Source organism: Portunus trituberculatus, chromosome 38, assembly GCF_017591435.1.
Source record: "Portunus trituberculatus isolate SZX2019 chromosome 38, ASM1759143v1, whole genome shotgun sequence".
Taxonomy (NCBI): domain Eukaryota; kingdom Metazoa; phylum Arthropoda; class Malacostraca; order Decapoda; family Portunidae; genus Portunus; species Portunus trituberculatus.
Window position 1 is genome coordinate 12,331,190 of NC_059292.1, and position 26,598 is coordinate 12,357,787.

The 26,598-nt window shown below is 42.0% G+C and overlaps 1 non-coding gene across 1 annotated transcript; it reads right to left on the minus strand.

The window, feature by feature from the left end:
• Nucleotides 1-14,715: 14,715 nt before the first annotated feature.
• Nucleotides 14,716-14,788, minus strand: Trnak-cuu. The gene has a single exon. It is a non-coding gene; the product is annotated as a tRNA-Lys (tRNA).
• Nucleotides 14,789-26,598: the final 11,810 nt, after the last annotated feature.

The following is a 26,598-nucleotide window of genomic DNA, read 5'->3' on the forward strand; positions in this document are numbered from 1 at the left end:
CTATCTATCTATCTATCTATCTATCTGGGTGTCGGTCTATCTACCTACCTACCAACCATCTAACCTACGTATCAATATTATCCACCAGTACGAGACTGATTTATACGAACAGGTGTCTTCATAGAGAGGACACATACATACAGATATACCAGGCACTCGTAAAGGCGCAGGTTCTTAATGAAGTGGATCACGCAGGAGGCTCCATGTATGTGTATGGGCGTGTACTCGTGTGTGTGTATGTAGTGTATCTATATTTATGTGTACAAGTGGTAAACATGACATTGTATCACTAGGGATCAGTAGAAGGATGATCACCAGGAGGAGGAGGAGGAGGAGGAGGAAGAGGAAGAGGAAGAGGAGGAGGAGGAGGAGGAGGAGGAGGAGGAGGAGGAGGAGGAGGAGGAGGAGAAACAGCAGCAGCAGCGCGAAGAAAGAGGAGACGCAAACAACCCATAACAATAACTTACAAATCGACCAATACACGGTTTCTTCAGCGGCGCTACTGAGGCAGAGAGGAGGAGGAGGAGGAGGAGGAGGAGGAGGAAAGGGTAAAAAGATGAGGAAGAGAAGACGAGGCAAAGAGGGAGAAAGAGGAAGGAGAGTGAGGGAACGTGGAAGGCAGAAAATGATGAAGAGGAAAAATGAAAGGAGAGTAGGGGAAGGAAGGAAAGGTAAAAGGCAGAGCAGAGCGGTAGGTAGAGAGGGAGGAGGAAGAGGAGAGGAGGAGGAGGAGGAGGAGGAGGAGGAGGAGGAGGAGGAGGAGGAGGAGGAGGAGGAGGAGGAGGAGGAGGAATAAAAAGATTTGGTAATATATATCGTCGACTTTCTCTCTCTGCTCGACCGCACTGCAATCTCCACTCCACTTCTCTTTATATAAATTTCCACAATTCCACACGCCTCCACCTATTACTCTTCACGAGGCGCTAGTGATGACGGAGGAGGAGGAGGAGGAGGAGGAGGAGGAGGAGGAGGAGGAGGAGGAGGAGAGCTACGTTTTACAAAAGGCCCCTTGGGAAAACTTAAGATAAATGTAAAAATGTCTTTGTTATTCCAAGTTTGAAATTAGATTCACTTTATATTTTGAACACTCCAGCTTTTACGTACTTCTTTTACTTGTCACTTTGCCTTCTCTTATTCTCCATCATTTTCTATCATTTTTCTTTCCCTCCTTCCTTTCCTCCCTCTTCCTTCCCTCTCCATTTATTTTTTTTCCGTTTTCCTTCCTCTCCTTGTTTCCTTTCTTCCTTCTCCACTTGTTATTCTTTGTTCCTTTCCTTCTTCACCTCCTCTTCCTTTTCACTTCTTACTTTTCCCTCTTCCTTCCTTTCCTCTTCCTCTTTCTCCATTCTCCTTTCTTTATTTTTGTTCTAAATTCTTCCTCTTCATCTCCTCCCTTCTAATACACTCGCTGTTTTCTTCTTTCTTTCCTTATCTCATTCCTCACCAATTCAATGATTGTTTTTCTCCTTCCATTTTACTTCTCTTATATTTTTCTTCCTCCCTTCCTTTTCCTTCCCTTTTCCCTCTTTACTTCTTATTTATCCTTCCTCCTTCCTTTCCTTCTTCTTTTCTCCTTTCTCCTATCTGTACATGTTATTTTCCCCTCTTCTTCCTTTCATTCTTCTCTTCCCATCCATTTACACTCGTTACATTTCCCTCTTTCCTTCCTTATCTCATTCCTTCCCACTTTTCCCTCCCTTTTCCTTTCCTACTTCTTTTCTTCCTTGCTTCCTCTTCTATCCTATCCTCTTTCTCTAATCTTTCTTTCTTCTTTCTCCTCTCTTTACTTGCTTTTTTTTCTTTCTCCTTTCTTTACTTTTCCTCCCTTCTATTTTCACTCTTTACTTTTCCTTTTTCCTTTCTCTATCTTCTTCCTTTCCACTTCACTTATCCCTTCTTCCTTCCCTTTTTCCTTTCCTCCTCCTTCCTTTTCTCATCGTTTCCTTTTCTCTTTTCCTTCTTCTTTCCTTCCTTTCCTCTTCACTTGCTATCATTTTCTTCTTTTCCTCCTTCACATTTTTCCTCTTAAAGTCTTATTTTTCTTTCCTCCTCCTCCTCTTTTTTTCTCTCTTTACTTGTTATCTTTTTCCTCTTCCCTTCCTTCTTCTCCTTCCTTCTATTTTCACATTTTCCTTCCTTATCTCCTTTTTTTTTATTCTTCACTTTTATTTTCCTTTCCTTTTTCTTTCCTTCTCCTGCCTCTCCTCCTCGCTTCCTTTGCTTCTCTCTCGCGTGGCGCTTCTCGTCGGCCAATCTGTTTCAGTCTCCAGTTTAGTCTCCACCAATTACTCTATTTCACCACCAACACGCCTCTATGCCGCTTCTGGTGGTGGCGGTGGCAGTGACGGTAGTGGTGGTGGTCTGCCGTGGTGGGAGGCCTGGTTATGGTGATCGTGGTGTGATGGTGCTGGTATAGGAAGTGGTGTTATGAGTGTGAGATGGTGTAGTGGTAGTGGTGGTGGAAGTTTCTAAATGAGTGGTGTTGTGGCGGTGGTGTGTATGTGGTGGGTTGGGTTTGGTGAGGTTGAAATGAGGTTATTCAGGATGAGGTGGTAAATTAGGTTAGGTTAGGGTAGGTTGGAATGAGGTTAGGTTAGGTTAGGTTAGGTAGGAATGAAGTTTGGTTAGGATGAGACGCTGTGTGGGCTGAGTGTCGTCTGTATTAAATCACAGGGATGTTGGAATGTGTGTTGGTAATTAATTCACCGCTCTTGAATCAATACTTTGTTTGATAGCGAAAATGAAGGGAAGAGCAAATTCGAATCACTAATGAAGTAAATCTACATAATGTGAAAGCTGGGTTTGAAGAGTGTGGCAAGATAACATCAAATCAGCTCGAGTCAAATAAGATAAGATAAAAAACCGTAAGAGGTAAGCAAGAAAATGTAAAGCAAATTACTAGATAAGTAACTAAGTAAGAAAACATATCCAGTGCGTGAATCACAGCCAGGTACCAATTGAAGAGCCTTCACATGGCAGTCACGATCATTATATATATATATATATATATATATATATATATATATATATATATATATATATATATATATATATATATATATATATATATATATATATATATATATATTTTTTTTTTTTTTTTTTTTTTTTTTTTTTAAGAAATCCTCGCAGGTTTAGTGAGGTTAGCTGAGGATAGGAAGTGAACATAAGATCCGTTGTTATACAAAACTAAGAGGTGATTGGAACAAACTTGGTGATCAAATTGTTCGTGCTTTAAGATATTTCACAAATTTATGGCAAGCTCACATGAGTCTATATTTATTATACAGCGTCTGATACAAGTTAACTTATCGGCTGTGGCAGTTTCAATAATGTCATATTTATCGTTTGGTATTGTTAATATAATTGATAAGGAACTTCAAGAGAAAATTACACAAATTTATGATTAGTGATGGTAAGTGAACAGGAGTATGTGTGCATTATAAGCCATTCCCTTGTACGTACACTAAATGTTTCTTACGATATTTGCTTTGGTCTTATTTTTTTTTCTTAAATTTATGGCCAGGGATGGTAAGTGAACAAAGATATATATATGTATTAAAAAGAAGTGCCACGCGAAGACAAAGTATTTCCTGTAGTTTACCTTGCTTTAATCTTCCGATTTTTCCCATGTTCTAACACTGTCTTACACACCCGCAGAACCAATCACGATGCCGGACCTTCCATATCACAACACAGCAATCGAACCCGGACCCGCAGTTCCGTGTGGCCGAGCCCACAGAACCCTTACATCAGTGCACCGGCGAGGCGTTTACGATGCACCAGCCAGACGTTAATGGTGCATGAGATGTTTTACTTAAGATGGTGTATTGATGGTGGCGGTGAACGAGTACCTACAGTCATGGCCAGTAGTCCAAAACCTCGCCGCTTTCACTTCCACATGGTTTGGCGCTTTTCCTCCATCTTAAGTCTTTTGAACAGCTGAAAGTCTAAGTTACCAAGATTTATTATATTGTCAAAAGATTAGAAGACTTGAAATTGAGGGAAAAACACTAAACGCAATGAAAATATATATATGAAACGTTACTCTGCCTTTGAATATGACCATACAATTCAGAAATCAATGTTCAGTCGCTTGCTTAGAATAAATATCTCGGACTTTCAACTGCAATAGCGTCTGATAGTGTTGGTGATGTTGTTGTTATTGTGGCGGCGGTGGAAGAGAGGTTCAATCCATTAATCTTCTCCACCATTTCTCCTCCACCTCGACACCGATCATTTCTCCCTTTCTCTCCACCACAGACAAGCCCGCCCACTCAGAACGCTGCCACCCACTCATCCACCCACCAACACAGAACACTACCACCCACTCACCCATCTAGTCAAAATGCTACCACCCACCCACCTATCCACCCAAACATAGCATCACCATCCACCCAATCACAACAATACTACCACTCGTCTCCACACACACACACACACACACACACACACACACACACACACACACACACACACACACACACACACACACACACACACACACACACACACACACACACACACACACACACACACACACACACACACACACACAGACAGACCATTACGTCCAATCAGCATGCAATGACCTCTGACCTTCTCCTGCTCCTCCTCACCTGCCGACCCTGACTCTTAGTTGCAGGTCAGGCGAGGCACACACACACACACACACACACACACACACACACACACACACACACACACACACACACACACACACACACACACACACACACACTCTCTCTCTCTCTCTCTCTCTCTCTCTCTCTCTCTCTCTCTCTCTCTCTCTCTCTCTCTCTCTCAATTACATTTTTTTCTAAATCTTCACTTTTACCAATCTTTTTTCTTGAACTTTATCTTTTTTATATTTGTGTACGAACGTTTTCATTAAGTTTTCCCTTTTTTTCTGGTTAGGCTAATTTTTCAGTCGCTTTTCTTTTCAGCTCTCCTTTTTTTTTTTTTTTACGTTCCCTTCTCTGACTCCGGACTCGTTTTATCGTTTCTTTAGCACGTCCTACTTTTTTCCGAGAGAGAGAGAGAGAGAGAGAGAGAGAGAGAGAGAGAGAGAGAGAGAGAGAGAGAGAGAGAGAGATAATAACATACGGATACAAACACCACTAGAATTACACTTATAACTACTTGGTCTCTTCTAATCTACAGGTAAAATGAAAAAGAAAAATCCTGACTTGGAATGTTGAAGTTTTGCCTTAATGAACACTTTAATTGAATACAGGTGGATATAAGTGGCTATCAAATCTCAAATGACCTCATGCTATGCTATTTCATTTACCTACACTGCTCTACACTAATCACTAAAAAAGAGAAACTAACCTCACAATTAAGGAAGAAAAAAGAGTACTACGAGTTATCTAGGGGAGTGTATGTAAATGTTTGTTAATATGGTAATGTGGTGTGTGTGGTCATTCTTATTTCATCCACCTTTCTAGTAGGAAGAGTTGACTAGTATCTTCACGCTTTCCTTTCACTCGTTTACTGATGATCTCTGGGAGTCTTTATCTGTTTCTGTTATTCGTCCTCCATATTATCTGAAACGTTTCACAATTGGAGTATCAAGACAGCTCAGAAACTTGGTAAATTGTCCGATATTTTTAGAATTTTCAGCTATAATTACCTTTTTCTTTTCTTTAGGGTGGGTGAAACGGCATAATGAGTTTTTTTTTATTTATTTATTTTTTTTTCCTTGACCAGACTCCTAAGATATAAATAATGTAAATGGGGTCGTAGAGTAAAGGAAGAAAGTGGGTGAAGGAATCCATCTACACGTCCAAAGATGGCAGCTGACGTTCTTTACAAGTTTATTCTGCACTGTTCGCAGATGAAAATATAACAGCAGAAAATTAACGACACAGTTTCTGAGTTAGTGTTTGACAAGATCTTTAGGAATTCTTTATTTAATTACTATTTTCATATATTTTTTGTTGGCTAGATAATTAGTACGTCTCCTTTCCAGAATAATTAGCATCTGCCTTTGGTCTACCTGTCTTGTCATATCTTTCTATAACTTACATCCACTGTGGTTACGCTTCAATTACAAGCAACAACAACACAAGACTGCCAAGATACAAAAACTAACCACCAGATAACACCAGATACTCACACTAATACACCAGCAATGAGGCCACAGAATAAATAGAGCAAAAGCGAGTTCACACGTGCCAATTTACTACTGAAAATGCAAGTCGGTAGAGTTTTCGACTGAATATCGGTGCCTAGTGACTGGAGAAACCAGTCATAAAACAAGACCAACATGTCTTGTTAAGTCGATTTGCGACTTTATTTACGTTGTGACGTCACGGAATAAGCTTTGAAAGTGTGGTCTCCAGGTGTAGAGAAGAAGTAAGAGTTAGTGAGGGAAAAGAGAACATCTGGGACCCCAGAAATGAATTATACAGTGAAAAAAAAAAAAAAATATATATATATATATATATATATATATATATATATATATATATATATATATATATATATATATATATATATATATATATATATATATATATATATATATATATATATGCAACTCGTCTTTCGACGAAATAGCTGCCACTCTCCAAGAACTGTTTCCCTCAATGCAGGGTGTTGTTGGAGGTGAGGCTTGAAGACTTGTCAGGATTTAATTTGATCGCAATTGTGCGTAGTCATCCTAAGATTAGTGTGTGGTAGACACTCCTTTCTTTCCCTCTACTTAGCCAGGGACGTACCCACAGGCATTTTCTTTGCTGTTGACTCTTCCGGTGCGCCAAAAGAAGAGCAACCATCGCTTCGGCATCGTCACTGGAGGAAGACATTTTGGCGGATAGCTGTTTGTTTGCATTCACTTTCCGCCAAGGCGCCAACTAGTCGATATTTTCTAGTCGCTATGTGTGACGTTTTCCGACTAGAAGGGCTCAGTCGATAATTCTAGCGATTTGCAATTTCAGTCTCAAATTGGCACGTGTGAATCCGCCTTAAACTGATTAAGCAGAGCACAGAGTAGTAGCGAAGGTGACAAAGAGACGCAGAATGAATCAATGTTACAGAACAATAATTTTATCTACCATTTCAACAAAACATCTTACTCAATGACAATACTGATGGTCTTCAGATGACACGTTGAAAGAAAATTTACTCGCGTGGTACTCCTGATTCTTGTTTAATATATTTCCTAATAACAATGACACCCATTTTCTCCCTGTTTTATTTAATCAGTGGATTCACTCTAAGGTGGTGAGTCAGTAAGAGTATCTGGCGAGATACAAGTCTATATTAGTATATCTTCATATTGTTGTTTCTCGTCTTGTTATCGAACTGCAGCCAAAAAATACACGTTATGAAGGCACGTAAACAAACCTAACCAAATGCTAGCTCACAAAAAATAACATTACCATTGTGTTTCTGTTCCGTGTACACGCATTGTAAACTGACAAATAACATTTTCTCTATAATATTATTTGCGATGGATCTCGCTATTGAATTTTTTTCTTTTCCTTTTTTTTTTTTTTTTATCAGAGTGAGCTTTTTTTTTTTTGCAAACCTCCTCATTAGCATTTCCAATATGAGCAAGGGAGGGACCTTATCGCCGCGAGCTGAATGACTTCTAATTTTACTGTAACCTTTAGCGCGGCGAGGAGGTTAAAACTGCTTGTAATATTCTAAGCCGCGTCTGACCGAGGCATTATATAGAGGTAACATTACGCCCTCGTTCTTGAAAGTTTATGATAATGAAGTCCAACATTCTATTATCTCTCGTGGCAGCTTCGTTGTGGTGCAGGGAGATTTAAGACATGACACGCCTGCACCTTCACGTCTGTGACATACAATGCTACATAGTGTATATTTTTCCTCGGTGACTTCTTTCTTATGTTCAGATTTCTTAACTATTGTTAATACTCGAGGAATATCGCATTCATTTACGCCTAATAGGATTTTCTATTCTGTCCGCGATGGAAGGCCGGGTGGAGGCATGGCATAACTTTAATCAGGAAATCATTATAGATTCTTTTTGTTACCAAGAAAATTTTGCTACAAGTTACGGTGACAAGCATTCATACTTTTGCTCTTCTTGTCACTAGAAAATTTTTACCCACGTTTTTTGACAGCAAGATTCATATTTCCATTTTTTTATTTTTTATTTTCGTTAATAGCAATATATCTTATAGCATAGCTTATCCCAACAACACCTATATCAATAAGACAAAAGTGTGACCACCAGCTGTCCAATGAGGCGCCCTGCGAATTGTGTTGGTATAGTCATACTCTCCAGTCACAATCACTGGTCTTGAGGGACCTCCACTAAGGTTCAGTCGACAACTTGACACTATACCACTTGCTGTAGCATTTCCGTAATCCTTCACAAATTTAAGGAACAAAAATATGAATACAAAATCTAAAAGGTATGACCTAAATGAACAATTTTTTTTTCTGTCAGTGGTGTCTTTCTAATCGATTAAAGGATGATCTTAGAGAGAAACAATTGGGGGAGTAGCAAAGTGAGGGGCCAGAACCAGTGGAAACGACTAGTGAAGAAGGGTGACCCATATGAAAATAGGAAACGCCAACAGATGGAGAAGAAGAAGGTGTCTTTCAAAATTACTCTCTACGCCACCAGAGCATTTCATCCTGCTAATTAAAGAGGTAAAAGACATTGTTTAACAAAGACTGATAGATGACTGCAATAAACTCAATAATAATGTTATTGCTGAGTCAATAGAGAGCCTTAAAAGATTACATATATTCATAGGTGATGTTAATTCGTTTTATACAAGGCCTGTCACGTCTAGGCTTTCTACAACTTTCCTGTAGGCAATTGTTAACTTGCTAGGACACGAATGGACTTCAATACTATGTTACTTCGTTTTATACATTTATTTTTATTGTTAGGAACGCTCGCCGAAAACTTTATGGCAAACAATGCACGAGGCGTCTGGTGAACAAGGAAAGGTCACCTAAAAATGCTGCCTGTGAACGAGTATAACCTTTAATGCGGAAATCCACGCCACAAGCCTCTAATCTGGGCAAGGTATTGGTAGCGATTAGCAATTTAGAGAGAGAGAGAGAGAGAGAGAGAGAGAGAGAGAGAGAGAGAGAGAGAGAGAGAGAGAGAGAGAGAGAGAGAGAGAGAGAGAGAGAGAGAGAGAGAGAGAGAGAGAGAGAGAGAGAGAGAGAGAGAGAGAGAGAGAGAGAGAGAGAGAGAGAGAGAGAGAGAGAGAAATTGCGCATCGACAGGGAACATCATCAGATCGAGGAAAAAAGTTGAAAAATTATATGAATTTAATGAACTTGATGGGAATTAGACCAGATGGATGGAAAGGGAACTATTGCTGCTGCTGCTGTGCTGCCTGCTGCCGCCGCTGCTTTTGTTTTGTTGTTGTTGTTGTTGTTGTTGTTGTTGTTGTTGTTGTTGTTGTTGTTGTCGTTGCTGCTGCTGCTGCTGCTGCTGTTGTTGTTGTTGCTGTTATTGCTGCTGCTACTACGGCTGCGCTTACTATTTTCCTAACAGCAATAGTGCAGGAAGAAATAGTTGTATTAATAGCAATATTTGTTAGTAACAGCAACAACAGCAACCCCAGTATTAATATTGTTGGTAGCAGCAGCAGCAGCAGCAGCAGCAGCAGTAGTAGTAGTAGTAGTAGTAGTAGTAGTAGTAGTAGTAGTAGTAGTAGTAGTAGTAGTAGTAGTAGTAGTAGTAAATCCAGCAGAAACATCAGAATCAGCAGCAGCAGTAGCTCTAGCAGTGGCAACAGTAGCACTAGCAGTAGCACTCCTAGTAGCAGTAAGAGCAGCAACACCATTACCAACACCACCACCATCACCAAAACCAACAACAGCAACTCGAAGAGAACGAGAATGTGGCGCATACGAAAATGAGGAATGACGGAGGCCGGAAAGGGGAGGAAGAGAGAGAAGAGATGGGAGTTAGAGGAGTAGATGGAAGAGAAACAGGAAGGAAAGAAGAGGTCTGTCAAAGTCTAACCAACATGGAGAGAGTCTTCCTATGAATTTCAGAATGCATAAGTTAGCGTGTTGGACAAGGAAGAGGAATATGCATGAGTCTTGAGGGAGGGAGGGGCGTTGGGCGAGGGGTGAAGGAGAGAGAGAAAGGGAGAGGGAGGTGTTGAAGCCCTGTGTGTTATGAAAGGCAGGAAGCAGAGAGAGGCGGTGAAGGTGATGGCTGTGCCCTACAGTGATCCAGGGAAGGATAGGAGGAAAAGATGAAACAGTAAAAAGGGAATGAGAAAAAGGAAAAAAATAAGGAAAAAAGGAAGGAAGGATGTAATGAAGGAAAGAAGGAAAAATGAAGCACATGCATTTATGAAAAAAATAAACAAAGAAATGATTGAAGTGGAAAGTGGATTCAGGAAAAAAAAGAGAAAGATGGAAAGAAGGATGGAAAGAAAGACGAAGGAAGGGAAGAATACGTACGAAAAAGAAAAAAAATGTCATAGAGGTAGAGAAAAAAGCCATGAAGAAAATGGGAACGAAGGAAAGAAACTATGAAATGAATGACGAAGAGAATATTGAGATAGAAAAGGAATGCATAGAGAGAAGAAGAAAAAAACTTCAGACAGGGGGAAAGCACGGCACAGAAACGCATGAGTAGATAAGACAAGGGAGATAGGGAGGAGAGGATGAAAGCGTGAGACAAGGAAGGGAGGAGACGTGAAAGTTAACACTAAAACTGAAAACTTTCCTTTCGAAGCTGCGAAAAAAAAAGAGACAGAAGGACGAGGAAGGGATACCAAATCAGAAACAAACGAAAGAAAAAACATTCCCCTCCCACATTTCTCTCTCTTGCTAGCCACGTACCTACACACAGCAATACGTGCAATAACCGCCCCTTTATCCCTCTCACCATAAGCAAAGTGTATCCCTTAATCTCCTCCTTTTGCCAATCATCCCTTTTAAATGCAATCGTTTACAGCCTCCCCTTATCACCGCCATCCTCCCCCATTAACGCCCACTACCTCCCTTCCCCTTAAGACTTCTCCCCTTTACCAATATCCCAGCCTCCCAACATAATTGTCCCACCCTCCCCAGTCCCTTAACGCAGCCCTCTTGTTATTCCTAGTCCCCATTCCCCATTTCCAGGTCCCAAAATGGTAGATTGAGATGCCTGTGCTTCCAGCTGTTCCATTCTCTCTCTTCTATCGACCGAGGGAGGAATGGAGGCATGGAGGGATGGAGGCAAGGGAGAAAAGAGGTGAAGGAGGGAAGACAAGACGATAGCAGGGAGGGTAATGCATCTGTTGGAAACATTGAGAGAGAGAGAGAGAGAGAGAGAGAGAGAGAGAGAGAGAGAGAGAGAGAGAGAGAGAGAGAGAGAGAGAGAGAGAGAGAGAGAGAGAGAGAGAGAGAGAGAGAGAGAGAGAGAGAGAGAGAGAGAGAGACAGAATGAACAAAACTGTAAAGATTTGCAAGTTGTTCTTAATATAGAGAGAGAGAGAGAGAGAGAGAGAGAGAGAGAGAGAGAGAGAGAGAGAGAGAGAGAGAGAGAGAGAGAGAGAGAGAGAGAGAGAGAGAGAGAGAGAGAGAGAGAGAATAAAGGAGAAGAGAGAAAACGAAAGAAAGCGAGGGAATGTAGGGGACGAAGAGGGGGTGAAGGGAATGAAGAGGGAGTGTCCCAAGACATTTTTCATTAATGTTGATTAATGTGCTGTGATGGGATTACTGAGCAAGACAGTGATGGATGGCTCACCTGCCCCTCCCTCTCCCTCTCCCTCCCCTCACAGCCCCTTGCCCTTCTCTTCCCCCGACCCCTCTCCATGCCCTACCCAGACCCCCTCCCGTGTCCCTAGCCTGCCTGTGTCACCACCGCCACCATGCACCACCGCCACCACCGCCACCTCCGTCACCTCCTCCATCACCATCACCACACTTACAACAACTACTACTGCTCGAGTACTTTTACAACAACAACACCAGTGATAGTGACAGCATTAGCAGTTACTACTACTACTACTACTACTACTACTATTATTTACTTCTTACTACCACTACTACTACTACTTATTTCTTACTACTACTACTTATTTACTACTACTACTACTACTACTACTACTACTACTACTACTACCATGACCCCCTAGTACGACTCCCACCACCATCACCAGCCCAACGACCACTAATACATTACCACCTCCATCACCACCATTCATCTCTTCTCACCCCAAAAAAGTCGCTTGGAGACGCTTTGGACGGAGGGAGAGAGAGGAAGAGGCAGGGAGAGGCAGGGAGAGGCTGGGAGAGGGAGGACTAAGTAAGGAGATAGGGATAGAGAGCGAGGGAGGGCGTGAGGAGGGAGGGAAGGGAGGAAGGAGCAAGGAAAAGTTGGGGCTTATGGGTAATAAAGAAAGCTGGGATGAAGGCAGATCCACAGGGGCCCCCTTTTCACCCCGGGGGGCAGGGACATTACCCTAGGCATCCCTCCCTCTCCCTCCCTCTCTCCCCTTCCCTCCCTTCCTAATCCCCCGTTCCATACCCCAGACTCTATCCTTCGTAACATTTTTTCCCGCCCTTCTCCTCAGCCTTCACCTCTCCCCTTTCTGTCACTCCTCAGTCTCTCTATTACCCCTCCCTCCCTTCCTCCCTTCATTCGTTTCCCTCCCCTCCACACTCTCCATTACCTCCTGTCCACCATTCACCCTCACCCACCAAACGCCCACTCTTTCCTCTCTTCCTCCCCATAACTTGACAATCTTCCATTTTCCTTACTTCCTCCCCATTCAATCTACTCACTCCATACCCATCACATTCTTGCTACTACTTCCGCTCTCTTCTATTTTCTATTTCTACTCTCCTCCCTTTCCTTCCTCTCCTCCTACTCCTCAGATCTTACTTTCCTCTTTTCCTCCGTTTTACTACCAAGTTTTCTTCTCCTCTCCTCGGTTTATCTCCTCCCTTACCTTCCTCTATTTTCCTATCCAGATCTTCTCTTTTTTCCTTCCTTCCTGTTTTCTATTCACGATATCTCCCCTTCTCCCTTTTCTCTGTCTCTTCTCGACATCAGATTTTCTCTCCCTTCTGCTCTTCTTATCTCCTCTCTTTCCCTCCTTTCCTCTCTTATTCCTCAGATCTCTTCTACCCTCCTCCCCTCCATCTCTCAACCCAGACCCCCTCTAGTCCTCTTTTCCCCGTCACCAAAATGATCACAACAGGCTGACTCGTAGGCGGTGTGAGCATCAAGCGATAGGATAACGTGGCCACAGCTGTGTTAGTAAACAATTCCCGCCCCTCTGCCGGACGCAAAACTAAGAGGCAAGGCAAATCCCCCTAACAAAATGGAATGTGTATCGGTTTTATTTCACCCTCTTTTATCCCTTGGAGTGTTTTCTTTTATACTTTTTTTCTTTAAAAGGGAAAAAAGGGAGACATTTTTTTTCAATTTGTACGTGTTACTATTAGTTTCTCTTCTCTCTCTCTCTCTCTCTCTCTCTCTCTCTCTCTCTCTCTCTCTCTCTCTCTCTCTCTCTCTCTCTCTGACTATCTCTAAACGCTTGTCAGTCAGAACGACATGGATTTTCCTTAACTTTTCTCATCTCTCTCTCTCTCTCTCTCTCTCTCTCTCTCTCTCTCTCTCTCTCTCTCAATGATGGGGGGATAAGTCCAGTGAGTTATTAATGCAAACACGAATTACCAATTACTGATTTATCTAATAAACTTACGAGGGGAAAAGGAGGAGGAGGAGGAGGAGGAGGGGAGAAGGGATGAGGAGGAGAATAACGGAAATACATAGAAGCGAAGAAACGGTATAGACAAGGATATTCAAGAAGAGGAGGAGAAGGAGAAGGAGAAGGAGAAGGAGTAGGAAGAAGGAAGATTTAAAGGTGCCTCCCAAATCTTGCACACACTCCTCTCTCTTACTACCTGTTTCCCTCTACACTCTTAGGCACTTCTGCTGCTCCTATTGTTGCTCCTCCTCTTCCTTCTCCTTCTTCTTCTTCCTCCTCCTCCTCCTCCTCCTCCTCCTCCTCCTCCTCCTCCTCCTCCTCCTCCTTTTCCTCTTTCTCCTCCAATTCTTTATTTGCCTCTTTCCTCCCTTCATCTTCTTCCACTTCATATTTGCACAACTATACCAACATTCTCTCTCTCTCTCTCTCTCTCTCTCTCTCTCTCTCTCTCTCTCTCTCACACACACACACACACACACACACACACACACACACACACACACACACACACACACACACCTGCGTAACCCATACACATTCTTCTCCCACTTTCCCCTCAAACTCCCCTACTCATCCCATTCCCTTCCTTCCTCCCGTCCTTCTCTCTTTCCTTCCTTCCACTCCATCACCACCCCCTCCCCTTTCATTTCCTCCGAACAGTTTCCTGCCTCCTCCTCCTCCTCCTTTCCCTTCTCCCTCTCATCCCCTTTCCTCCTCCTCCTCCTCCTCCTCCTCCTCCAGGAAAACGACACCCCGTTCAGGCGAGGTTGTGTGTGTGTGATCGATGATTAAGTATTCGCTTATAGAGGCCAGCGTGCCTTTACGGGGAATCAATGGGAAGAATGGGAGGAGGAGGAGGAGGACGGGGGAGGAGGAGGAGAAAGGAGGAAAACAAAGGAGGAACAAGGAGCAAGCGAAGTGTTATAGTCATTTTGCAAGTCGAGGGTTACTAGAAGGCTATCTATCTATTCTTGCTGGCTTGGAAAATGATTGTCGAAAGAGAGCAAGCACAGCGCTTCTAAATACGTTCCTTTTCAAAATGAGACGCCCAACGTGGGGCTCGAACCCACGACCCCGAGATTAAGAGTCTCGTGCTCTACCGACTGAGCTAGCCGGGCTGTGATATTTCTGAAGGAGTACAAAAATATCATAGAACTAAAAAATAATACCACAACAGCAGCCTTTTTGTGTCTAGCGAAGTTGTCTGTGTGACTATAATACCACAGCAAACAGAGAAGGACGAAGACGAGGAGAAGAGGAAGAGAAAGAGGAGGAACACAAAGCAATACAAAAGAAGAACAAGAAAACAACGAAGAATTTTACTCCTTACAAAGTTTTCTGTGATAAGCTACAAGACCTAATCCAAAGTAAGTGACAAAGGAAAATAATAGAAGAGGAGGAAGAAGGGAAGGAAGGAAGGAAGAAGGAGGAGGAGGAGGAGAAGGAGGAGGAGGAGGAGGAGGAGGAGGAGGAGGAGGAGGAGGAGGAGGAGGAGGAGGTAGGAAAAGCACAAAGCAATACTAACGAAAAAGAAACAGCAAATAGGTAAGAGACGTAGAGTAGGAAAGATAGAGGAGGAGAAGGAGGAGGACGAGGAGGAAGAGGAGGAGGAGGAGGAGGAGGGGAAAACGGATAACAGGACTTCCTATTGAGTCTATAACGAAGGCATCTCGTGAACTACTGCTGAGTGAAGACGGAGGGGTGCCAAAGGAAACAAGGAGGAGGAGGAGGAGGAGGAACAAGAGTAAGAGAAAGAGGAAGAGAAGAAGGAGGTAAGGAAAGATTGAAAAGAAGAAAGAAAAAAAAACTTGATCTATTTGGGAAAGAAATAGAAATTGGAAAGAATAAGTCGGGAATGAAAATATAAGCGACCTCCTTGGGGAAATACAAGTGAAGGAAGAAGAAGAAGAAGAAGAAGAAGAAGAAGAAGAAGAAGAAGAAGAAGAAGAAGAAGAAGAAGAAGAAGAAGAAGAAGAAGAAGAATACAGAACAAGAGAAAAAAATGAAATTGATGATGATAATGATGATGACAACAAGGAAAGAGAATAAAAAAAAAACATCTCTAAAGAAAAAAATGACAGTTATGGTGATGAACGAGAACGAAGAACAGAATGAGGACGAGGCAAGAATAAAGACGAGTAGTAGTAGTAGTAGTAGTAGTAGTAGTAGCAGTAGCAGTAGCAGTAGTAGTAGTAGTAGTAGTAGTAGGAGGAGGAGGAGGAGGAGGAGGAGGAGGAGGAGGAGGAGGAGGAGGAGGAGGAGGAGGAGGAGGAGGAGGAGGAGGAAGACAACGACGACGAAGATAAAAGAAAACGAGAAAGAGAGATGGGGACAAGAAAACTTAGAACGAGGAAAACGAAGGAAAGATAAATAACCAACAAGACGAATAGAAGGATGAGGATGAAGAAGATAATAGAAAAAGAGAAGAAAAAGAAAAGAACGAAGAAAAAAAGAGCGAAGACTAAGATGTGGAAGCGAAGACAACAAGGAACGAGGAAGAGGAAAACATGGTAGAGGAATATGAGGAAAAGGGTGAGAAGGAAGATGAAGAGGAGGATGAAAATGAGGAAAGAGGAAGATGAAGAGAAAGATGATAAGAATGACAAATAGGAAGATGAAGTCAAGGGAGAAGGCGAGACAAAAAAACAAGCAAGAGAAAGATAAAGAGAAGGACGAGGAAGAAGAAGAAGAAGAGGAAAACAAAAAATAAAGATGACGAGGAAAAGACGAGGAAAAGGAAAAAGGACAAGGAAGAGGACGAGGAAAAAGAAAACGAGAAAGACGAAGACGAAGAAGAAGAAGAAGAAGAAGAAGAAGAAGAAGAAGAAGAAGAAGAAGAAGAAGAAGACGAGGAAGAAGACGAAGAAGAGGAAAACAAGAAGAGAAACTAAGATGACGAGGAAGAAGACGAGGGAGACGAAAAAATTACAAGGAAGAGGACGAGGAAAAGGAAAAAAGAAGACGAGGAAGAAGAAGACGGACAGAAAAACGAGAAAAAAACAAAGATGAAGACGAAGAAGACGATGAAAAACGAAATCAAAGACCAGAAGATGAGGAAGAGGAAAAGAAAAAGACGAAGAAGAAGAAGAAGACGACAAGGAAGAAGACGAGGAGGAAGAGGAGGACGAAGAGAAAGAAGTCAGTGCTACATGTTACTGCGGTGTGTTTGTTTCTAGTTTACGGTGCTGCGCTGCCACGTCCACTGTTTGTTTCTTGTGTTGATAGGGCGTGAGGCTCGTGTTTGTCTGTTTGTTAGGGCGGCGCGGCGGTGCCAAGCCTACAGTACTGCCAACGTTTGTACTACGACCCGCGCTTGTTTACCCGCGACAGTGGTGCCAAATGGTGCCAGCGCCTCGCCATTCCAGGCCAGTGTTGCCACATTTACACAAGGCTGATGGCGAATGGGGAGAGGAAAAAAAGAGAAGGCCAAAAACATTCCTGTATGTGTGTGTGTGTGTGTGTGTGTGTGTGTGTGTGTGTGTGTGTGTGTGTGTGTGAGAGAGAGAGAGAGAGAGAGAGAGAGAGAGAGAGAGAGAGAGAGAGAGAGAGAGAGAGAGAGAGAGAGAGGAAAAATGACACTGTTTTCCAAGTTTAACAATTCAAGGAGTGTGTGATGCGAGTTTATCTTCTATTTTTCATCATAGTTTTTATCTTTTGCCCTCCCTCCCCCTCCTTCCTCCTTCCTTCCCACCCTTCCTCCCTTCCTCCTACTCCTCTTCCCTCGCACTCACTCGATTCTCTCTAGCTCTCTCTCTCTCTTTTTCTCATTTTCTCTTTCTCCTTCCCTCTTTGTCCTCTCCTCTTACCACCCTCACCCTCTCTCTCTTCTCCAAACACTCCACTTCTTTCCATGGTTGTAGCTTCTGTACAAGTCCATCTCTCTCTCTCTCTCTCTCTCTCTCTCTCTCTCTCTCTCTCTCTCTCTCTCTCTCTCTCTCTCTCTCTCTCTCTCTCTCTTTGTCTGTCTGTCTGTCTCTCTCTCTCTCTCTCTCTGTCTGTCTGTCTGTCTGTCTGTCTGTCTGTCTGTCTGTCTGTCTGTCTGTCTGTCTGTCTGTCTGTCTCTCTCTCTCTCTCTCTCTCTCTCTCTCTCTCTCTCACACACTATGTCTTCCATTTATCCTTTTCGATTCTCTCTTCCGTTCCTTTTTCACTACGTAGTTGGTTCTCTTCCTCTCCTCTTATCTCCTCCCTCTCCTCTTCCTCTCCTTCCTTCACTCCCTCCCCTTCCTGACTCTTTCCTCCACCCTTCCTTTCTATTTCTCTCTTCCTGTTTTCAGTCCTATCTTACCTCTATCCCAGTTGCACATCTCTCTCTCTCTCTCTCTCTCTCTCTCTCTCTCTCTCTCTCTCTCTTACACCGCATCACATGAGGGTGAGGAACAAAACTTTTTATTTATTTTTTTTGTCTCTTTCTATTGAACTAACTAAAAACAGACAACATTCTTGCAGCAGAAAATGGGTGGATGGTTTTTAACAGCGTTCCTTATACTTCGTGTGGCTCGTGTTTACTTATCTCGCCGCCTGTTTGTTTGCCTGCTGGCTTGCCTGTCTTTCTGTCTCCTGTATGTCTGTCAATCTGTCTGTCTGTCTGTCTGTGAATGTAGAAGTATTTGTTTTCTTAACTTGTCTTGGTGTTCATTTACTTGATCTGTCTAGCTATATATCTGTCTGTCTATCTACCTATCTATCTATTTATTTGTCTTCCTATCTATCTATCACTCTATCTATCTATCTATGTATCTATCTACGTTACTCTTTCCGTTTGACTATGTATTTTTAATGTTGAACTATCAATTTATTCATTCATTATGTATGTATGTACGTATGTATGTATGCATGTATGCACTATTTATTTCAGTAGTATGTACATGTGCGTCCATTCATGTCACTCTATGCGTGTACATCCATCACTGTGTCCATTAGTTTTGTATATGCAAATTTTAGTCTGCTTATCTGTCCGTATTTCTGTCTATTTATCTATTAATCTATGTCTGTCCATCTGTATGTCTATCCATCTACCTACTTATCTATTCATCTATCTACCTTATCTATGTACGAGAATCTACCCATCAATCTCTCGGTCTGTCCTTCTAGTGCAATGAAACACAAACACAGCAATAATCAATCTTTCAGTCTGTCTACTTATTCATCCGGTTTTTTGTTAATGCGTTTTGTCATCTGTGTACTTGTCACTCCACATTTACACCTGTTGATAAATATACGAGGCGAACACATAGAGCAACATAGCTAAAATATTTCCCACGCACTGATGATTCTCACAAATGTCATGTATTTAATAATTTAACGTAACATACTTTATTAATTCATCCCACAAAACAATAACAACGCACGCACGCACGCACCCCCCCCACACACACACGTATATAAATTCATTCATTCCTCTTTTCTAATGCACGGTCGCTTCACTAATGTTACTCCCATTATTCATTCATTTTTCCACTCACCATTGCCATCATTTTCCACATTGCTGGCTGCATCATAAATTCTTTTCCTAATTTTCGCTCCATATTTTTCACCACTCCCAGCACCCGGAGCTTTTGTGTTATTTCTGCTTGTAATATACTGCTGAGTTCCCCACCTCCCCTCCTCTCCTCTACCTTCACCTTCTCCTCCTCCTCCTCCTCCTACGTATCCATCTCCTCCTCCTTCTTCCTCCCATTTAATCCCTCACAGTTTACACCTTCTTTCTGCTCCTGGTATTAACGTTTTGAATCCTTTTACTTATTTTCTCCCATTTATATTCTACCTTTTACTCTTCGTCCTCCTTCTTCTTCCATTTCTTGCCTTTCTGTTTCTCTTATTAACATTTCATCTCTCTCTTCTCCTTTCCTATTCTTTCTCTTAACATTTCGTCTCTTTCGTCTCCTTTCCTAATCTTTGTCTCCTTCATGCTCACTGTTTCTTTCTATACACAGCTGCAGAAATGGTTCGGAGGGGGGGGGGGAAGTCTTTGGCTATAGTATTCGTTAGTGACAAAGCGTAGATTGTCATAAATAGTCTTGTTATGACCAATAGGGAGGCTGCTGTATCTATGCTCATCATCATTACCATTATCATCATCATCATCATCATCATCAAAATCTAATCACTCTTCCCACAGTCATCTCACATCTCTCTTTCTCTCTCTCTCTCTCTCTCATAGCCTCACCCTCTTCTTCCTTCTTTCCCTTTTCCGTTTCCCTCACACTTCCTTCCTTCTCCCCTTTCACCTCCTCTGCCCATCTAGTTCCCTCTTTTCCCCCTTCTTTTTTTCCAGCCCTTACCTTCACCATGACCTCCTCCCCCCCTTCAACCCGTCTTCTCTCTCCCCTCTCGTATACACCCCACCTATCCACGAGTACATACGGGGCCCATCAAGGATATTGTGGCTGTGCCGTGGTGGTGGTGGTGGTGGTGGTGGTGGTGGTGGTGGTGGTGGATGGGGAGGGGTGGTGGTAGTGGCGGTAGAGTAATGGTGGTTGTAAAGCAGTTTCAGTGGCCACAGTTGTAGTTTCTCTCTCTCTCTCTCTCTCTCTCTCTCTCTCTCTCTAGTATTATCAGCTTTAAGAGTGAAACGGAACGGAGAGGAGGAGGTATAGGGAGGAGGAGGAGGAGGAGGAGGAGGAGGAGGAGGAGGAGGGGAAGTCGGGAGGACGTGGGAAAAAAGCCAAAAAAAGGAGTATGGGAAAGAAGAAAAGGAAGACCAGGAGGAGGAGGAGGAGGAGGAGGAGGAGGAGGAGGAGGAGGAGGAGGAGGAGGAGGAGGAGGAGGAGGAGGAGGAGGAGAAAAGAAGAAGAAGAAGAAGAAGAAGAAGAAGAAGAAGAAGAAGAAGAAGAAGAAGAAGAAGAAGAAGAAGAAGGAAGAAGAGTGGGAAGAGGAAGAAGAAGAGGAAGAGAAAGAGGAGGAGGAGGAGGAAGACAAGGAGGGACGTGGTGGTGGTAACACGAGTAAACCCATGGAAAAAAAAAAAGAGTGAGAGGAGGAGGAGGGGGAGGAGAGAAAGAGAAGAAGAACAAGAGGAACAAGAACAAGAACAGCAACAGCAACAGCAACAACAACAACAACATAAACAATAAAAGGAACAAGAAAAGAATAATAATAAGAAAGAGAAGGAGAAGGAGAAGGAGATGATGATGAAGATAAAAAAAAAGAAGACGAAAAAGAAGAAGAAGGAGGAGAGAACGAGGAGGAGGAGGAGGAAGGGAAAGAAGGAGAAGGAGGAGGAGAAGGAGAAGAAGGCGAAGAGAAGAAGAAGAAGAAGAAGAAGAAGAAGAAGAAGAAGAAGAAGAAGAAGAAGAAGAAGAAGAAGAAGAAGAAGAAGAAGAAGAAGAAGAAGAAGAAGAAGAAGAAGAAGAAGAAGAAGAAGAAGAAGAAGAAGAAGAAGAAGAAGAAGAAGAAGAAGAAGAAGAAGAAGAAGAAGAAGAAGAAGAAGAAGAAGAAGAAGAAGAATGAGAAAGGAAAAGAAACGAAACGATGAGAACAAGCTTTACAAGGAGGAGGAGGAGGAGGAGGAGGAGGAGGAGGAGGAGGAGGAGGAGGAGGAGAACAAACTAGAGACAACTGTTGAAGGAGAAACACGGTGAGAAGAGGAAATTGGGAAATCAGAGAGAGAGAGAGAGAGAGAGAGAGAGAGAGAGAGAGAGAGAGAGAGAGAGAGAGAGAGAGAGAGAGAGAAACGTTTCCAATGCTTCTTCTAATACAAGTGCCAATAATTTTCTCTTTTTTATACTCCTCTCTCTCTCTCTCTCTCTCTCTCTCTCTCTCTCTCTCTCTCTCTCTCTCTCTCCACACACACACACACACACACACACACACACACACACACACACACACACACACACAATCCAATATACACACAAACATTAATATGCAAAATGAATGATTATATGCTTGTCTTTCGCTTATATTCCGTCCCTACCTCCCTTCCTTCCTCCCTCCATTTCTCTCCCCTTTCCTCCATTCCTCCATTCCCCCTCTTCCCAACTCTCCCTCCCGCCTTCCATCACATCACCTCCCTTCTCTCCCCATCACCTCCTCCTTGCCTCTCCCATCACCCCCTCCCTTTCCTCCCTCCATACACAAACAGCCTCTCCCCTTCGCCCCTTCAGGCCACACAATAATTGAATATTCGCAAAACAGGCTCAGGCAAACATTAGGAAGGAGAGGGACGAGGGAGCTGAGAGAGAGAGAGAGAGAGAGAGAGAGAGAGAGAGAGAGAGAGAGAGAGAGAGAGAGAGAGAGAGAGAGAGAGAGAGAGAGAGAGAGAGAGAGAGAGAGAGAGAGAGAGAGAGAGAGAGAGAGAGAGAGAGAGTCACAAATAAGCTAAAACACTATTACATATGAAATACAACAATAAATAATGAGGCAAGAAAGAATTTAAGAAGCTTCTGAAATACTCTGGAAAAATACAATCTTAATCTTAGTTTTTTTTCCTTGATGTGTATTTTTCCAAGGCGCATAAAAAGGTGTGATACAAAAGGAGTGAAGGCGGAGGCTGTTCTTACCCAACTCCCACCCTTTGTTTCATTCTTTCCCTCCTTCCTCTTCCTTTTCTATTCATTTCCCTGAGGCGAAAAGGAAGGGTATGTAACATGGGTCCACACTACCATTATAACTACTGCTTCTACTACTACTACTACTACTACTACTACTACTACCTACTACCAATAATAATAATAATAATAACAATAATAATAATAATAATAATACAACTACCACTATTACTACTACTTTACTTTTACTACTACTACTACTACTCCTACTACTACTACAACTACTACTACTACATTCACCACAGCCAACTCTATTACATCAATAACAACAAGAATAATAACAACTACTATTTTTACTACCACTACAACTATTACTACTGGTACTGGCACTACTACTACTCCTACTACTACTACTACTACCACGAGCACTACCACCATCACAGCCACCACCAGTACAACTAGAACAGATATACAAGAACAAGACGCATAACACACACATGTATTACGGAAGGCATATCTATCTGCCTTTGCCAGCAACAGATGCGTGAACTGCGAGGCAACGAACAAGGAAGACGGACCGTAGCGGAGAAAGGGAAATAAATCATGCACATAAATTTACAGCCTTTCCCCTGGAGAACGAAACAGAGGACGAATGTATGAAGCTCGAGAAGGCAACGAATGAAATATGGATTGGAGAAATGCAGGAGATAAGAATAGAGCAAGTAAAACAGAAGGCCAAACGCAAGGAAGAGCAAGAGGAGGATATAAACAGGAACGAAAAAAAAAAAAAAAAGATGCAAAAGAAAAATCATACGAGAAAAGGAAAGCCACATTCAAATAAAGCAGAGAGAAACAAATAGATGTGATAGTAAAAATAAAAGAACGAAACATGAGAGGAAACACACACACATAGACACACACACACACACACACACACACACACACACACACACACACACACACACACACACACAAGAAGAACGACGACGAAAAAAAATATCATAAAAAAGAGACGAAAAAAGAGAACCAAAAGCATGGAAGGGACAAAGGAAGAAGAGAAAGACGATAAAGAAGAAAAGAGAGAAAAAAAAACCGACAAAAGAAGAAAAAGAACAGTAAAGAAAAAAAAACACAGGAGGAGAAAGAGAATGAGGACGGTAAAGACATGAAAAAAAATAAGGAAACAACAGGGGGGATGATGAGAGGATGAGAAAGGTGAAAAAATAAAAAAAACAACAACAAAAACACACACAAGCGACAGAAAGAGGAAAAGGACGAGAGAAAAGAGAGAGAGAGAGAGAGGGAAAGAAAAACAAACACGCAGACACACAAACACGGAAACGATAAAAGGAAAATAAAGGTAATGAAAACGGAAAAAAATAAAACAGAAGTAAAAAAAAAAAAGGCGACAATAAAAAAAAAAAAAAAAAAATGAGGAGGAGGAAGAGGAAAAGGAAGAGGAAGAGGAATATGAAGCACGTACCGCCACCACCATAGCCGCCGCCGATAGACTGAAACACATCAAGCCCACTAAAAGCCCCCAGAACACCGATGATAAAGCATCCTTCACGAGTCCCCGTCGCCTGCGAGTGTAAACATCACCATTTCCAGTTTTACGAAAGGAGACGAGACTCATGCCAACTTTTCCCTCCAGCCAGGCGGTTCCCGGGGCTGGAATATATTGTTCTACTCCTCCGGGACTTGAGATGGGAGAGGAAAGGGGCACCGGAGGGGAACGCTAGGGACGGAAAAGGAAGAAAAGGAAGGATATACGAAGAGAGGAGGAAAGGACCAGCTAGAGGGACACAACTGGGGGGGAATAATCTGCCGAGTAAGGAAGAGGAGAAAGGAAGGATACGAAGGGAAGAGTGTAGGAACAAGCGCAGAGGGGAAAGGAAAAGTAAAGAAAAAAAGAGAAAACTAGGGGATGAGAGGCACCGGAAGAGAAGGGAGCAAGCAGGAAGAGAAGATGATGAAAGAGACGAAGAGAATATGGCAAGGACAGGAATACTAGACGGAAAATTAAGGACGAAAGGAAAAAGAAAAATTAATTGAGGAAACATCAAAATTAAAGGAAAAAGATGAAAAATAGAAGAAAAAGAAGAAAAAAATTAAAGATACGAAAGGAGAAAGGCAGGAATAGTCAAGAAAAGAAGAGGCGAGAGTAAAAAAATGAAAAAGGCACAAAATGAAGAGAAGAGGAACAGATATGGACAGTAAAACAAAAAAAAAAAAAAAAAAAATTGAAAGAAAAGAGAATAGGATAGATACAACAGAAGAATAAAACAAAATATATGTGACGAAAAGAAAGGAACAAAACTAAGAGAACTTAAATACTAAAATTAAGAGAAACACAACAAAACTCAGAGAAATGGAAGAAAAGAACAGAATATATAGAAATGTTGAAAAGAGAGAGAGAGAGAGAGAGAGAGAGAGAGAGAGAGAGAGAGAGAGAGAGAGAGAGAGAGAGAGAGAGAGAGAGAGAGAGAGAGAGAGAGACAAAAGGTGGACAAAATATATTAGACTTGGACGGTGACTGGATAGATTCGAAGGAGGAGAAGGAGGAGGAGGAGAAGGAGGAGGAGGAGAAGGAAAAGAAGGAGGAGGAGGATTTGATGTCAAAGAGGGCAAGACGGAGGAGGTGCTGTATTCCATGTGGAGGAGGAGATACTGGAGAAGCAGGAGAAGCAGGAGGAGGAGGAGGAGGAGGAGGAGGAGGAGGAGGAGGAGGAGGAGGAGGAGGAGGAGGAGGAGGAGGAAGGATTTGACCTGAAAGATGAGTTGTAAGATATGTGAAAGGTTACGATAGAGATAGAGAGAGAGAGAGAGAGAGAGAGAGAGAGAGAGAGAGAGAGAGAGAGAGAGACGGATAGACAGCCTGGCATAGATTGTCGATAACAAACACGTTTTCTCTTACTATCCGAAAACCCCTCAAATTTCTCTCTCTCTCTCTCTCTCTCTCTCTCTCTCTCCCAAAACAATATTCCAAACAAAGATTCCGCTGCAGTTATTTCAATTTTGAGTCACCATTACTAAAACATCTCTCTCTCTCTCTCTCTCTCTCTCTCTCTCTCTCTCTCTACATCTCTCTCTCTCTCTAATTGGGTAAATAATTGGGAGGGGACTGAGAGAGAGAGAGAGAGAGAGAGAGAGAGAGAGAGAGAGAGAGAGAGAGAGAGAGAGAGAGAGAGAGAGAGAGAGAGAGTTTCCCATTTATCCCCATCACGTCGGTTTTCGGTCCATAGAAGCGGGCCCAAACAACACACACACGATGACTTGGTTTGCTCGTATGTAGAGGGTTTGATGGGCATTAGAGAAACAACAGCAACAACAGCAACAACAACAGTAACAGCAGTATAGCAACAGCAGCAACAACAACAGTGACCACAAACACAATAACAATGACAACAGCACCACAACATCAACATCAAAATAATGACAACAACAATAACAGCTGCTGCAACAACATTAACAACAACAACAACAACTAGAACATCACCACCACGACCACATCCACCACTACCACCACTATCAGCTACTAAAACAACAACAAGAACAACAGTGATAATAACAAGAATAGTATAAACAAGTCCCACGCGTGATGATTAACATGAAAGACATACGTACACACCGGATTGATTAAGTTTTGTTTGTCTAAAATTTGTTGTATTTGTAAACAAGCAAAGTCAGTCTTGTTTATTTTCATTTTTTTTTTTTTTTTTTTTTTTTTTGTGGAAATGATTTTTTTCCTTATCTTTTATCAAGAGACTGCCACGTGAAAAACATGCTACCTTTTTGTACTTCTCCATGTTATTCTGTGTTATATTATTATTAATATGCATGTTGAAAAATAAACAGTCGAAAATCAAACACAAAATCTTAAATGACTGACACCCTGGACAGAACAAGGTCAAGTGGTGCGTCACGTGGTGAGGGATTCATTCAAACAAAAATATACGATTTTTTGGAAATATTATTAGTCTGGTAATATTGAAACAAAGACTATATTTTTTTTGGCAGATGCACGATTCATATATTTTTTCAAATTGTGTCAAGACAATGATGAGATTAACGATGAAATTAATGAATTGAATTTATATAAACCTAATATAATTCAACATAACCTAACACTCGGATGGACGCCACAATGTCATTCAAATACTATCAGAAACCGCAAAAAAAAAAAGAAAAAAAGAAAAACATTAGCAATTTGTCCACAAGGGTGACGATGGACAGTTTCCCCGCCAAGTCTAAGGCTTCCTTACGTCTGAGTCCACAAAATAACGACACTTGCAAGAGAAGAAAAACCTAAATTTAGTCTGAAAAAAAAAGTCAACATTTCTCCTCGTTTTCCATTTTATCTTTTTCCTACTGACAACTTACATGTGAAAAGATAATAACAACAATAATAATAAGTAGTAGTAGTAGTAGTAGTA